The sequence below is a fragment of the Aptenodytes patagonicus genome, chromosome 2 (genome assembly GCF_965638725.1).
Source record: "Aptenodytes patagonicus chromosome 2, bAptPat1.pri.cur, whole genome shotgun sequence".
In the NCBI taxonomy this organism is placed as follows: Eukaryota; Metazoa; Chordata; class Aves; order Sphenisciformes; family Spheniscidae; genus Aptenodytes; species Aptenodytes patagonicus.
The window spans coordinates 104,588,343-104,603,576 of record NC_134950.1 but is presented as its reverse complement, the minus strand read 5'-3'; positions in this window follow the sequence as shown (position 1 = coordinate 104,603,576).

The window sequence follows — 15,234 nt, the reverse complement described above, 5'->3', positions numbered from 1 at the left end:
GTCCCCGAGCAGAGGCCCCCCCACCCAGCTTTCCCCAGTTTATGTACTGAGCATGACGTCACATGGTACGGAATATCCCTTTGGCCAGTTTGGGTCAGCTGTCCTGGCTGTGCCCCCTCCCAGCTTCTTGTGCACCTCCAGCCTTCTCAGTCGGTAGAGCATGGGAAGCTGAGAAGTCCTTGACTAGCGTAAGCACTACTTAGCAACAACTAAAACATCGGTGTGTTATCAACATTGTTCTCACCCTAAATCCAAAACACAGCACTGTACCAGCTACTAGGAAGAAAATTAACTCTATCCCAGCCAAAACCAGGATAGAAATCAAGTCAGTCAGTGGGAATCCATAAAGCAAGAACAGAAGTAAAGACTGCTGAATGGCTTAACTTTGATCCAGGTCACAGAAAGTCCTGGAAAAGTTGGCATTTTAAGTCTCAAAGATGATGAGCCATGGCTAATAACTAAGAAACCACATTGCTTTCTTTTTCCATCACTTCTCAGACATTTTAGCAAACTAGATTTTACAGTATCATCTTTAGGTCTTTTAACATATTTAGGAAAATATGCCAAATGTCTGCATTGCAAGATAACCATGTGTCTTGGGCTCCCTGATTTGTGGAGGAACTGCTTTGATGTGCTGTGGGTTGAAGCAGAACTCCTGAGCAAGCACTTCAAATGCCCAGGCCTCTTACTTTCCTCTGGAGCTTTAATTCAATAGCTTTAAAACTAACCCCCTTCCTAACTTAACATGCTGTGCTGTCATTCATTCCTTCCCTTTCCCACATGTGTATATTTGGACTTCTTTCTAAACTGTCCCGTCTACCCTGAAGTGCGATGTGAGTCCAGGAGGCAGCTTGGGGAAGTGGAGATGGGCCACAAGGAGGTGGTGTAGATGGGGTAGCTTCGCAAGATTACAGCCTCCTTGTGTGATATGACATGGAGCCCCTCCAAGACTGGTGCCTCTGTCCTGGGACACTCTGTTCCTCCACCGCTGGGATAAGACATATGAATTGCATGGCTTTTTGCAAGTAAAGGTGGTAGCTCTGTGCACTTTGCATTTTATTGTCTCAGGTTCTGCTTTTTATTCCTGCCTAATGTGGAGTGATCTAAATCCCTAGGAACTGGCTATAAGTTGGGAGAGAGCTGTTTTGGGGGTGGGAAGACTCCCTTTCTCCCATGAAAGTACTTGGTGGAGAGACGCTGCATTTCATTGCTCCCTTTGTCAGGCCGCAGACTGCGCTCCCAGTTGTTGGGGTCTCATGATGATTCATATGCAGTGCACAAATTATTGTCATGTTCATAATTTGATTGCTAGTATAGCCTGGACTGACGGCTTCATATACAGCCTCATATGTATATATTGTGCATTTTCTTTGAAGTGATAATGTTCAGGCATTAGCAGGTTCTGTTACAGCCTCTCTGAACCGCCCTATAAACTGCTTTCATACAGGCTGTAACCTGGCTGTACTGCAGCCTTCACTACGGGAAACAAACACTCTTGCTGTATACCGTGTGGGACGGCTGAGCTTTAAAACTGCCCGTTTGATTTCAGAGGGGCACGATGCTCCGTGTGTTACCTGGAAAAAGCAAACACAAAGGTCCCCCTTTCTCTCACCCAGCCCCGCACTGAAAGCGTGCAGAGGCGCCTCGTTAACCCCTGTTGTTTCGTTTCGGGGCAGGCGGCCAAGACCTACCCTTCCCAGCCTGGCTCTTGCTGGTGAGGGTCCCCGCGGGAGGGAGCCTGTCCCTCCCGCCACGCCTCCGGCTTCCCTGGCCGGGGAGCACCGGCGTGGGCGGGGGTGCGTGTGTGTGTGTGTGTGTTAGTGTCCCTGGGCGGAGGCACCTCACTAGATGGCAGCAACACCACAGCTTTATGAAGTAGCCTCTGGGCATCCTTCCCCTCCCCCAGACCGCTCCTGTCTAGAAGAACAAGGTTAAAAAAAAAAAAAAAAGTCCAATAAAATCCTTCTGCTGTACACGGCTCGAACAGAAAAGCTGTGATATGCTGAATTCTGCACAGCTTCATCATATCTCTCTGTGCTGCCTATATATACACATATATGTATGTAGCCATGTGTGAATGTAAATATATATATGTGTGTGTGTGTGCGCGCATATATATGTTTATGCCTAGGCTTTTCTTATAATAAGGAAGCAGAACGCTAATAGCTGAGTCTGACTCCCCTGGAGTCACAGAAAAGGGAGAGTCAGAGCTGGGATGGGCCACCTTTTGGCTTGCAGGCTCCCCAGCGGTGGCCCCCAGTGTCCTTTGCCACAAGCTTCTGCACTGCAGTGCAAGAACGGCTAATACTGTCCTCCCCTACAAATCTGTAGGAACCAGTCAGCCAGGAATGGGCCGCGTTGCCTGCTCCGCTGATGACACTTTGTGGTAGGAACACTTGGTAAAGGAAGACAACTGCTTATCTGGAAGATGCTAAAATTTGGTGGTGATTTTCTTTCTCAGAAACCCCCCTGGACCAGTTCACAGTCTGTCACAGCTGCACCCAATTTCTGCTGTTGTAGCATGGCTCAGCTAGTTAATAAACATCATGCCATACGTTTCATTGGGCCCAGGATTAAACATCACATCAGTGTAAAAGAATGTCACTTTTCCTGCCAGCTGCTGGCCATGTCCTCATCCCCACTGTGGCCACATATGGTGAGCGTGATGCCCTAAACCTTCTGCAGCAGACAGGCACAGGAGTGCATGCATTGGGAGAAACACAGAGGTTTAAAAGAAAAATGTTCTTGGGTTTGCTTGGCTGTGGTACTCACCCTTGTGGGGCAGTGCAAGGGCTGGAGGTTGAGCATGACAGGAAGGAAAGCCAGAGAAAGAATTTCTCTTAATGAGTCTGTTGGCCTCTCTAAGACAATAATATAGAAAAAAAAAAGTAACTTGGGAGAGGGACTGTGAAAAATAACTTCAGCTCTCAAGGTTGCATGTAGCCCTCTACTCGTGTGCCTGTAAGTCTACCAAGTTTGCATGAGAGCTACCAAGTTTTTTTGAAAAAGCTGCACCTGAAGTTTGAAAACAGAGACTCTCAGTGACCATGTTTGTTACCTATGTGTTATGAAGGCTATTTGAAGGTAAGAAGGGGAGCTATAGTGCTAGGCCAGTGAATCAGGGTTATTTCCTAGCTGTAACTTAACACCAAGCTGTCCAAGATCTGCTAATCTTCCTTGTGTGAAGCATGAGAGAAACAAGAAAAGGGCAATAGCCTGGGGAATACCGCTCTTGACATACAGCACCCATATGGGTAGAAACAAAAGAAGAAATTGTGGAGGCTTTGTACTGCAGCATGATCTCTTTGAGAGCAAAGATCCTTCGGGACACTCAGGCTCGGAGGGGTCCCTCGTCTGGGTGAGGCCAAGGATGCTGCGCCGAGGGGCCAGGCTCCCCCACTGCCCTCGGGGCCCCTGCCCGTACTGACCTGCCTGCTCGGCAGCAGCATGAAGCAGCTGCATCAGACACTCGTGTTTCCCCAGTGCCCCTTAGGGCCCAAAGCCAGTGGTTTTATATTTGGCTGGGACTAATTCTTTGGGAAAAAAGCCCAGACTACTCTTGTCTTTTGATCTGGTAGCTGCAGTAGTGACAGTGCACTTTTATTTGACTGGGTACAGGCACAGAGAAGCATAAAGCCCTTTTTCGTAATGTGAGGGTATTGTATGTATGACTTTGTTATATGAGCACGTGTGATCAGTTCTTGCACACACAGCTAATCTCCAAGTCCTCTGTTAGACTGTTCAGCTGAACAAAATTTGTGGCCTCAGAAGACTAGATGCATGATACTCTCTGGTGTGGGTGCTTGTTTAGAGGTGAGAACTAAAGAACTGTATTCATTCTTGTTCATTATGCTTTAGAAAATAAAATATACTTTACATACCACTCTCAGTCCATGGGCTCTGCCTCTACTGCAAGCATAACTAGTGGTGAAACAGCAGTGGTATTATAGCTAAAATTGTGCCTGCATTTCTATGTCATTACATTTTCACTGGGGTGAAGAAGGTTGAGTTGCTGGAAACATGGATTTTAATTTTTTAAGATCAATTCCAAATACTTAGCGTAGTTTGTAAGTTGTTTCAATATCTGTGTTAACTTGTGCTTTAAAAATACTGTAATATTGGTTATGATTTAACATTTCTCTTTGACTAAAATGTCTCTAATGTCTGATATATTTTCAGATTCTCTGACAGTGAGATTGAATGTATGTGATTCTTTGGTGTACGCAGGTTGTATGAGTGTTTGTTTAAAGCATGTTAGTTGAATAAATACTTATTTAAGGTTGGGAAAAATTCCTGTCTCATATGGTGCGACAGCAGGTCAGGATTGTTGTTCATGACGCAAGGTAAAATGGCGCTATCCAGGATAGTAATGCGCTTAAGAACTATGCTGATAATTATGTCATGTTTTATCATGACTATGACTCAATGTCTACCTGATGTCCTGGTTACTACCAACAGATGCACTCGTATCATACAATGAAGACCTTTGTTCTCTTATAGGAAGCAGAGCCTAGAAAAGTCAATTAATAGATTTGCTCTTATCAAAAGATTGTGCTTATAGTGGATGGTCAAACACTTGTTAAAAGGCATACAAATCCGAAAAAAGTACAGATCACTTAATCTTGGGGCCATCTTCTTCCCCACCCAGAAGTAGCTCTTGGTTAGCCAAGTTAGTCCTGAGTGTTTGTAGAAGTTTATGGGTTATCTACTGCCCTTTACTTAATCCACATGACATTTTACCAGCTGAGACAGTGGTTCATATCACGCTTACACAAAGCAGTCCATGGGGTATAAGACTGAGTGATTACTCTCACAATTTCACATGGCGAAGAAGCTGGGACACAGTTGTGTGTTGATAGGCACTGGAAAAAGCAGAGAAGTCTCTCCTGGCAACTTGTGTGGGTGATATGAAAGTGGCAAGGAATCCTGGAAATGTTCCCAAAACTTCTTGTTTATAGATTGTGACAACATGGGGATTCCTACAGTCCTGGACTGTGTCTCTGTCACTTGTCCTTTGCCAGAAGTCACTGGTTAGTGTCTCACTGGAATGACTCTTTCCATGTCTTGGCCCTTGACGCTTTTACCCTTCAAAAGACTTTAGCAGGTGGGTGGGAAACACATCCCAGCTGCTAAGGTACTCCAAATTTGTCTTGGTTTCTAGGCACCAAAGGGATTTGTCTGTAACAGTGCATTATTAAAATTTTTTTTTTAGTTTCTGGGAAAGAAATGTGCCTTGTGCCCACAGCATTACTTGAAATCTTCCTCAAAACCTGAAATAGTGTTTAAAAAAAAAAGTGCATCAAGTGCATCAAAGATGATTGGAAACACAGCTATAAGAGACTGCTGTTAAGAGCAGGAAGATGAAGACTCAGCAAGTGCCTGATGTGAGTGTCCTGTTCCTGCTGATCCTGGGGGCTCCTCCAGGGCATCTCTCAGCTGCAGGAGCCAAAGGGACACCATAGCACTGCTGGTCTCCCAGGGCTGTCTGTCCGAGCATGCCTCTTTGAGTCACAGCCCTGCTGTAGGGTTTTGAGGACACCTCTGCTCCAAATGTGCTCTCTCAGATGTATGATACTAATTTGAAAGCTAAAAGCCAAATTCCCCTAGAATCAGGTTGCTTAGCTTTGAGAGCTTGCTGGAGATGCATTTTCTTCAAGATGGCCTGTGTTCCTCTTTCTCTGTGTCCCTCAGCCCCATGAAGGTTGTCGCTCTGAGTATATGCCAAGCATGGCTCAGTTTTACTCTCTTGCATTCTTCAGGATTGGGATAAAAGGCAATTACAGAAAATAAGATGCTTCTCTGAATTTATATATACCTGTATTAAGTATCCAGGCTGATGTAGCTTGTGAAGTGAAGGGGCATCTTTGCAAGTCTGTGCTGCTGAAGGACACTGCTTTGCCCTGGTCTCTGCCTGGGGCTGCCAGAGGCGTTGTTAAGCATGGGGATGGAGTTCATTGTTCAGAGCAGGAGGGGGACAGCTTTGGCCCAAGACCTGCTAATCTTGCAAGGAGGAGGGCATGGAAGTGGGGCTCAGAGGTGGACGTGGCATCACAAGCTCACAGGAAGCCATAGGCAATTTGAGAAAAAACAAGAGGACCCCAAAGTCCCAGTACACAATCATAATTAATTAAAAACAAACAAAATTGAGCATTAAACCAGAAAGGCAGAGGTTGTTTAGGAAGGACTGACTGGCAGAAAAGAAGGAAATGAGGTGTGAATAAAAGGATGCCTACACCAAAATAGTCCAAGATGTGAGGAAAAATAGTCCTCTTGATAGTCTCAAGGTCATGGAAAAAAGAGAAAGGAACATCGATATTTTCATGGGTAGTTGTCTACTGTAAATCTATAATAAAACAAGGGAATTTCTATCCCAGAAGGATCAGATGGATCTGGATTTAACCTAGCAAAATTATCCAGCATCCGACTGTCAACAGAGATTTTTAACTACCTGTCAGGGATGGACTGCAGCTGGACAGTAGGGATTGTTCAAAATGTTATCAGACTGTGTTGGGAAAAACTTTTTGGTATGGATGGGGAACAAAGGAATTAATGGGGAGATCTACCAAATTTGATTCTGACAAGAAAGTCTTGCAGAGAACACGATGGAGAAAGGCAGCAATTAGGAAAGGATGGTTAAAGAAAATCAATTGCAAGAAAGCAGTCTTCAATAAGTTGAGGAGTTTGATTTATGTTAGATCTTGGGAAAACTCTTTAATAGTGGAGAAGGTTAAGTAAAGAGGTAGAGTGCCAAGGAGGAGTGTGGAGTATCCGTCACTGGGAGATTTGAGTGGATGAGAAAGCTGGGTTAGGGGGCTGGTGATCCTGCACTGAAGCAGAGGTTGCCCACTTGTGGCACCTTGTATGCCTATTTTTGATGATCTGATGATAAAGAGATGGTTATTGAGTTTAGAAGGTAAGTCACATCCCTGCTTATGCCTAATTGCCTATAATAATATTCTGTATTCCTATGAATGTAACTAACTGTTTTGTAAAGCACTTTGAAACATCAGATTACACGAAAAATGCCATTAGCATGCAAGTTGCTCCCTCACAATAAACACCATTAAAAAAAGTAGTAAAGTTGCCAACATTTTATCTGATATCCCTAAACTGTTTTTTTTTCTCCCACTGTACTCACCAACTGTTGTTTTTCAGACCACATTTGATAAAGAGACCAAGTCACTATTAAAATATATATTTAAGGAAGGGATAAATCTATATTAAAGCAGTTGAAGAAAAATGCATAACACATTAAGAGAACACCATAAAAAGTGGCCTGGAATAGTATGGGAATGCCTGACAAATGTGAGTCTGCCAACATGGAAGGACACTTTTAATGCATTATTTATAGATATTGCTTTACCACCACAGGCCGTTGAGATCAAGGTCACCCAGTGGACTTCTGGGCAATGGGTCAAGTCTTGAGAGGCAATATTGATAACAGCAGCTGACAGTTTCTTGGATACAGCTGGTATTTTTCTAAGCAGCAGCGTTTTCTAACTTCTAATGAACAATGGAAATCTGTTTGCTGTGAAACTGCTCACGTCTATCTTGGTTACAACTCATTAATTGTGGTCAGTCCCAGCCTTGGTGTAACTGCTCTCCCTCTTCCCTGCATCTTCCCGTATATCAGCCAAGTAAATGCATCTAATGAGTACAACAATTCTAGGTGGTTTTTTTTTTTGTTTTGTTTTTAAATTCCCCAGACCCTGGTTTTCCTCTCTCCCAGTTCTCTGCCAGTCATATTTTCTAATATTTTGAAGTCCTAAAGCTGAACAGTTTCAGTGTGCTGGGATCAACAATAATAAAATGTAAACTGTGACTGAGGAAAACATAAATAGTCTCTGTGACTCCCAGCACAATGATTTCTCTGCCTGGTTTTAAAGGTTTCCACTCCCTTTATAACCTGCTCTTCCTATCGATTGTCATGACTTGTGCAGTTTTGTTTTGTTTTGGTGGTTTTTATGTTGGTTTGGGTTTTTTTGTTGTGTATGGAGTGTTTTTTTCCTTAATGCTATTTAACATAATTTCTTCTCAGGGGAAGACGGAAGGAAAAGCCATTTTGATCTCTTTAGCCAAATCACATTCTTATTTAGCAATCCATGTCACATCTCATAAGGTGCTCTGTGAGATTTTTTTTCCCCAAAATGCTTTCACCTGACAAGGTCTCCTGACCATGTAGAAGCTTTCCTCAGGCTTCTTGCTTGGAGGCTTTTAACTTCTTCCTGACCTGCTCCTGCTCCTTCAAGGATCAGTTCTCATTGCTTGCTTAGTACATTGGATTACAGTGTAAACCAGTTAGTAAATTGCTGATGGAAGGCTTGATCAACATTTTATTAAATTCCTTTTTTTTTGTCATTCCTTTTGTGTGTTTCTCTTACCATTACATTTTTCATGTCTATATGTTCATCTCATATTGGATACTGCACCTTCCTTTCCAGAACAATCCACCAGCTTTTGTTAACATAAGATGGTTTTCATTGAGAAAATACACAGCAAAACCAGGTGACCTCTTTTTAAGAAGAGACTAACGTACATAGATAGTGTTAACTTTCTTCTGAGTGACCGGACTACAAAATAGCTCAATGTCTAATTTTAAGAAAGAAAAAAATCTTGAAAATAAATTACCTCTTATAATCCCCATATTTCTTTAAGAGACTTTGGAAGGACTTCATTCAAAGTAAGTAATAATCCCTAAGAGTAACCAGAGTGAGGTGAAAATTGATGGATTCTCTCTGTACATGCTTTAATCACTGGGAAAAAACTACAAGATTATACAAAGCAAGCTGAAATCTGGGCACTGCATCAGCCAGAGCTACTGAGTTTCCATTAGCTGCCAGACGTTGTGGCATATTTTGCTCCTAGTAATAGTGGTGTAAATTATTCTTATTGAAATTGAAGGAGTTACACTGAAATTAATCTGGCATAATCTAGTGCAGACTTCCTCTCCTTCCTTTTCTGAAGCAATTTGGTTCACATAATGTATATACAACAATTAATTTAAACTAACATGAAATAGCCCATTTATCCTTGAAAGGATTTGGGATTAGAAGACTACTAGTCCAATTTTCAGGATGATTTCTGTTTATATGGCAAAACCACTTGCAAAAATAAGCTAGGGCAGCAGAAAAAAGAAGAAACTCTACCGATTGGACTTTGAATAGTTGTTTTTTAAAAGTTTGGCACACGAGTTTTTTTATTATTTGATATTGAATTATTTCCCTGTATGAGTTAAAAAAAAATATGTTTGGTACTCCGTGATGGAGGACATGGCTCTAACAGTCAAAAATGCCATGTCTGTAGTCTGCAGGCAGTGGTGTGTGTTGTGCTACTCATCAATCAGTGATTTTGTATTGCTGCAGATAAGATCAATATTTGTCACTTGTAAACTGTGGTTTCTAATCCAATATTTACATCAATTTTAATGGCTAGTGGCTATGTGCATGTCTACAGAAGAGAGAGGGCTCTCTGTTTGCTGGGGCAGTGGGGATCTGAGATTGCCTGGCAGGAGCGAAGCATTGATCATGTTGGTGCCACTGGGCTTCATTGGGGACTTAGTGTAGGGACACTTCAGTGTCTCTGTGAATAGACAGGGTGGGTGAAGCCATACATGTCGGGTCCAGGTCCTTGGCTCTGGTCATGAAAGACCAGGGCTGGCTCCCACAGAGCCCCTCGGGTGTGTCTGCAGCAAACCTCAGCTTCTGGGGGGCTGACTTATTTGATTTGGCACAATGCAAGTGCATGGAGCTCGCCCCAGCTGGGCATGGCAGCAAGGTGAACAGGTAGAGTGGAAATGCTGCATGCTGGGGTATGCAGACAGTGCTCCTGGTGGCATCAGCGTTGATCCCATGTGCCCAGCTGGATTTACATCCAGGTGCACACCCAGCGCATCTCTTCGCTGTTTCCTCTGCTTTGGGGATGCAATGCAGAGACACCAGCCCTGGCTCTGCGTGGGCATAGCCGACATCAAGCAGCATTTATCTATTCCAGTGCCATGCTGTGCCAAAGCTGCTGTGCTCTCTGCAGAGCTGAGCTGGCCTGGGAGCAGTTTGCCCATGTTTACGTGGCACTCGCACCTGCAAACCTGACCAGGTGAAGGTGCCGCTGCAGCTGGGTCATGAGGATCCAACTGTGGGTAAGTAAGAGTTAACTGCAGGTCCTCGTGTGCTAAGGAATAAAATATCCGATCCAGGAATTGCTTAACAAAATGTATTTTAAGTGACAGGTGAGAGGTAATGATGAGTAACAGCTACATCATCACATAGCACATCATCCCAGCACCCTATGTACAGTCTCAGAGCTGAACCTTGGCTTTCCCCACACACCTGTGTCAGGAAATTGCATCATCTGACATCAAGGGTTGTTCCTGTAGTATTTCCTTCTTATACAACATAGAAATCAAGGCTCTGTGAAATGGATGGCACCTACCCAAATATTTCTCTTTCTATATCTTCACAAGTGATTTCCATCCTAAAAGTCTGAGGCTTGAAAGCTGGTGGCCAAAGAAAAGGTGAACCTTTTCAGCTGCTTATTTACAACACCAAACAGGAACACATCCATTTGCACAGTGTTTAAATTAACCTTGTTCAATTTAATTCTTGCTTTTAATTTTGCTCCAACATTTGTGTGAATTTTTTCCATGTAATTTGGAAGACCGGGCGATCAGTCAGTGTAGTGAATTTGCTGATTTTCATGAGTAGAAGTATTAAATGTTCCTTCACTGTTTACAAGGTGATGCTCTCTTCTTCATAGTCCTGCCCACCATGAGCATGCCAAGTATCTCTGCTAACCACTACAAGCGAAAAATATTTGGGATAATTTTCAGCTTGCTTTGCTTTAATTGATTTTATACAGTTTGCTGGGTATAATTACTTTTTCATAATCAAGTCTTTTTTAAACAAAATCATATATACAAATAAATCCAAGTTGTCTACTAAAACCTGAAATCTGAATGAATACATCCAAGCTGAAGGTGTAAGGCTTACTCTGCAAACCGTCTGGAGCTGTGCTCAGCTGTATCTCACTGTGGGGAAGAAGAATTAGCTTTATACTGCTGTTACACCTCTCTCTTCCCAGGGCCATCTGGGAATCATGTTTGTCCCTGGCCTCCTTGCAGTAACCTCAGAACTCTTGTTTATGCCTCATTACCTATGACTCCCAGGAGGCTGATGTCCTGGAGAGGGATGTAGTATTACCAAGTTTGCAGCAGAGGGGGGGCAGCAAAACCGCAACCATGGACTTCCGGAGGGCGGACTTTGGCCTGTTCAGGACGCTGGTTGAGAGAGTCCCGTGGGAGACGGTCCTGAAGGGCAAAGGGGTCCAGGAAGGCTGGACGATCTTCAAGAAGGAAGTCTTAAAGGCGCAGGAGCAGGCTGTCCCTGTATGCCGTAAGAAGAATGGGCGGGGAAGACGACCGGCCTGGCTGAACAGGGAGCTCTTGCTGGGACTCAGGAAAAAAAGGAGAGTTTACCGCTTGTGGAAGAAGGGGCAGGCGACTCAAGAAGAGTACAGGGATATCGTTAGGTCGTGCAGAGAGGAAATGAGAAAGGCAAAAGCCCAGCTAGAACGCAATCTGGCCGCTGTCGTTAAAGACAACAAAAAAAGTTTTTACAAATATATTAATGACAAGAAGAGAGCCAGGGAGAATCTCCATCCTTTATTGGATGCAAGGGGGAACATTGTCACTGAGGATGAGGAAAAGGCTGAGGTACTCAATGCCTTCTTTGCCTCAGTCTTTAACAGGCAGACCAGTTATCCTCAGGGTACTCGGCCCCCCGAGCTGGAAGACGGGGACGGCGAGCAGGATGAACCCCCCGTAATCCAGGAGGAAGCAGTCAATGACCTGCTATGCCACCTGGACACTCACAAGTCTATGGGGCCGGATGGGATCCACCCGAGAGTGCTGAGGGAGCTGGCGGAGGTGCTCGCCAAGCCGCTCTCCATCATTTATCAGCAGTCCTGGTTAACGGGGGAGGTCCCGGAAGACTGGAGGCTTGCCAATGTGACGCCCATCCACAAGAAGGGCCGGAAGGAGGATCCGGGGAACTACAGGCCTGTCAGCCTGACCTCGGTGCCGGGGAAGATTATGGAGCGGCTCATCTTGAGGGCGCTCACAAGGCATGAGCGGGACAACCAGGGGATCCGGCCTAGCCAGCACGGGTTCATGAGAGGCAGGTCCTGCTTGACCAACCTGATCTCCTTCTATGACCAGGTGACCCGCCTAGTGGATGAGGGAAAGGCTGTGGATGTGGTCTACCTGGACTTCAGCAAGGCCTTTGACACTGTCTCCCACAGCATTCTCCTAGAGAAGCTGGCGGCTCACGGCTTAGACAGGTGTACTCTTCGCTGGGTCAAAAACTGGCTGGATGGCCGGGCCCAGAGAGTTGTGGTGAATGGAGTTACCTCCAGTTGGCGGCCGGTCACGAGCGGTGTTCCCCAGGGCTCAGTACTGGGGCTGGTCTTGTTTAATATCTTTATTGATGATCTGGATGAGGGGATTGAGTGCAGCCTCAGTAAGTTTGCAGACGACACCAAGTTGGGTGGGAGTGTTGATCTGCTCGAGGGTAGGAAGGCTCTGCAGAGGGACCTGGACAGGCTGGATCGATGGGCCGAGGCCAACTGTATGAGGTTCAACAAGGACAAGTGCCGGGTCCTGCACTTCGGCCACAACAACCCCATGCAGCGCTACAGGCTTGGGGAAGAGTGGCTGGAAAGCTGCCCAGCAGAGAAGGACCTGGGGGTGTTGGTCGACAGCCGGCTGAACATGAGCCGGCAGTGTGCCCAGGCGGCCAAGAAGGCCAATGGCATCCTGGCTTGTATCAGAAATAGTGTGGCCAGCAGGAGTAGGGAAGTGATTGTGCCCCTGTACTCGGCACTGGTGAGGCCGCACCTCGACTACTGTGTTCAGTTTTGGGCCCCTCACTACAAGAAGGACGTTGAGGTGCTGGAGCGTGTCCAGAGAAGGGCAACGAGGCTGGTGAGGGGTCTGGAGAACAAGTCTGATGAGGAGCGGCTGAGGGAACTGGGACTGTTCAGCCTGGAGAAAAGGAGGCTGAGGGGAGACCTCATCGCTCCCTACAACTACCTGAAAGGAGGTTGTAGCGAGGTGGGTGTTGGTCTTTTCTCCGAAGTAACAAGCGATAGGACGAGAGGAAATGGCCTCAAGTTGCGGCAGGGGAGGTTTAGATTGGATGTAAGGAAAAATTTCTTTACTGAAAGAGTGGTGAAACATTGGAACAGGCTGCCCAGGGAAGTGGTGGAGTCCCCATCCCTGGAGGTTTTTAAAAGACGTGTAGATGAGGCGCTTAGGGACATGGTTTAGTGGGCATGGTGGTGTTGGGTTGACGGTTGGACTCGATGATCTTAGAGGTCTTTTCCAACCTCAATGATTCTATGATTCTAAGGCGTGGACTCTCTCTGGCTACTGTTCCTTCCTCTTGATTATGCCTCTTGCAATAGAGGCCAAAAGAAGATTTTATGTCGCTGGGGGTCATGCATGTGCAAGGCAAGGTGTTCTCCAGCTCCTGGCGAAGCACAAAGCATCTGGGACAGGACAGGGGGATGAGGTTAACCCTCTGCAGCACAGCTAGGTGTATTAACTGAACAAGAAAAGTGTTACTGGCCCCGTGTGTTGCATGGGAGACCTTAGTGAGAATTCCTAGTAGGAACTAGGTTTTGCAGAAAATTGAAATGAATGCTACCAGCAAGAGTGGCATAGAGTCTAGTGGTTGCTGAAGTGCGTCGGTAAAATATGCAGAGAGAGTGACTGCAGTTCCTGGAGATTTTAAGTGCAGACTGACGTTTGAACCTGCAGCGTTGTGGAGTCATTCCTATTTTTCCATTTTTTTAGGTCCACCTTCCACCATCTTTGTTTCATGGTATTTCAAATACTCTTGCTACACCAACATATTTAGAAGAAGTGAAAATCATAGAAATTAGAAAGGGGAAGGGCTGTTAAGTCTAGACTGAGTGTTGAATCAGAAAACAGAGTTCAGTTTTTTTAGTCTGAATTTTAACGTTGCATCACTGGTCTACCTATAATAAGAGCGCATGATTCATTCCTATGCCAAGGCAGATTTATTCTTGCTGTACTATTCATTCTGGTGTGCTTTGTCCTGTCTATATGGAAATACCTTGAATGATGATATTTCCATCTATACCCTCCAGAGATTATTCTGTGGGCTGATACATTGTATTGTTAATGTATATTTTTTTCCTAACAAATAATTCTGCATGAGGTTTACTTCCTTTCTTTTTTTTTTTTTTTCATTGTATCTATCTCAAAATCTTTTCCTCTCTTTGTGATTATTCTTGGACATTTTATCACATATATTTGCTATAGCAGGAAAGAGATCACTTTGAGAGTGGATTTCCTATAATAACAGTGGACATATATTTCCTATGCTTGTGGTGGAACAGCTAATGACTAAGTAGCTGATAAAATGTGCTCTTATTCACTACTTATTTTGTACCCACTATGTTTATTTTTAAAACCATTGACGTCTTTCCCACCAACCATGTTGCTCTTGCAGTTCTTATAACTCTCAGGGATCCTCAATGAAGACATGCCAGCTGCAATGCAAAGGCAGGACAAGATGAACGTCTTGTTCCCTACTATGCTCTAAGGCAGGTGACCTCCGGTGTGAATGGCGAAGGGAACGCAAGGAAAAGTAACTATGCCTTTCACTTACTCAGTCTGAGCTCTGATGTTTAGCAGCATAAGTCTGGGTCCAAAGCTTTTACCTTATTGCACTTTAAAGGTGTGACAGTTGGTGATACTGTTGTGTTAGCCATGAGCTGCTTCTCTCTCTGCAGTAAGCTGCTGATGAGTCTGAGTGGTGTGCCTTTAAACACCGAACAGACTGGCTTTAGATAAATACATACAGAGAACTTTAAAACAGCAAGCTCTTAGAACAGACCAGTCGGCGGCACTGTTGAGGAACAGTTTCAATTGTTATGAAACTGACTGGCACACAGTTTAACTCACAGTCTACGTGTGTGTTAGGCTTGGGTTGAGGGGAGAGGAATGTCTTTTGCAAGCTGCTGGACTCCCTGTGAGGGACAAGCACTGTAGCTGAAGTTGTTTTACCTGTTGGAGCTTCAGATGAGCAAAGCAGGGAGCAGGAGACACTCCTGGGTACATTTTCCATCCACATTATCAGGTGGAGAATAATGGGATCAATGCAGAGGCCAGGGACTAGACTCCAGTTGAAAGCAGCTGAAGCTTTTTGTTTT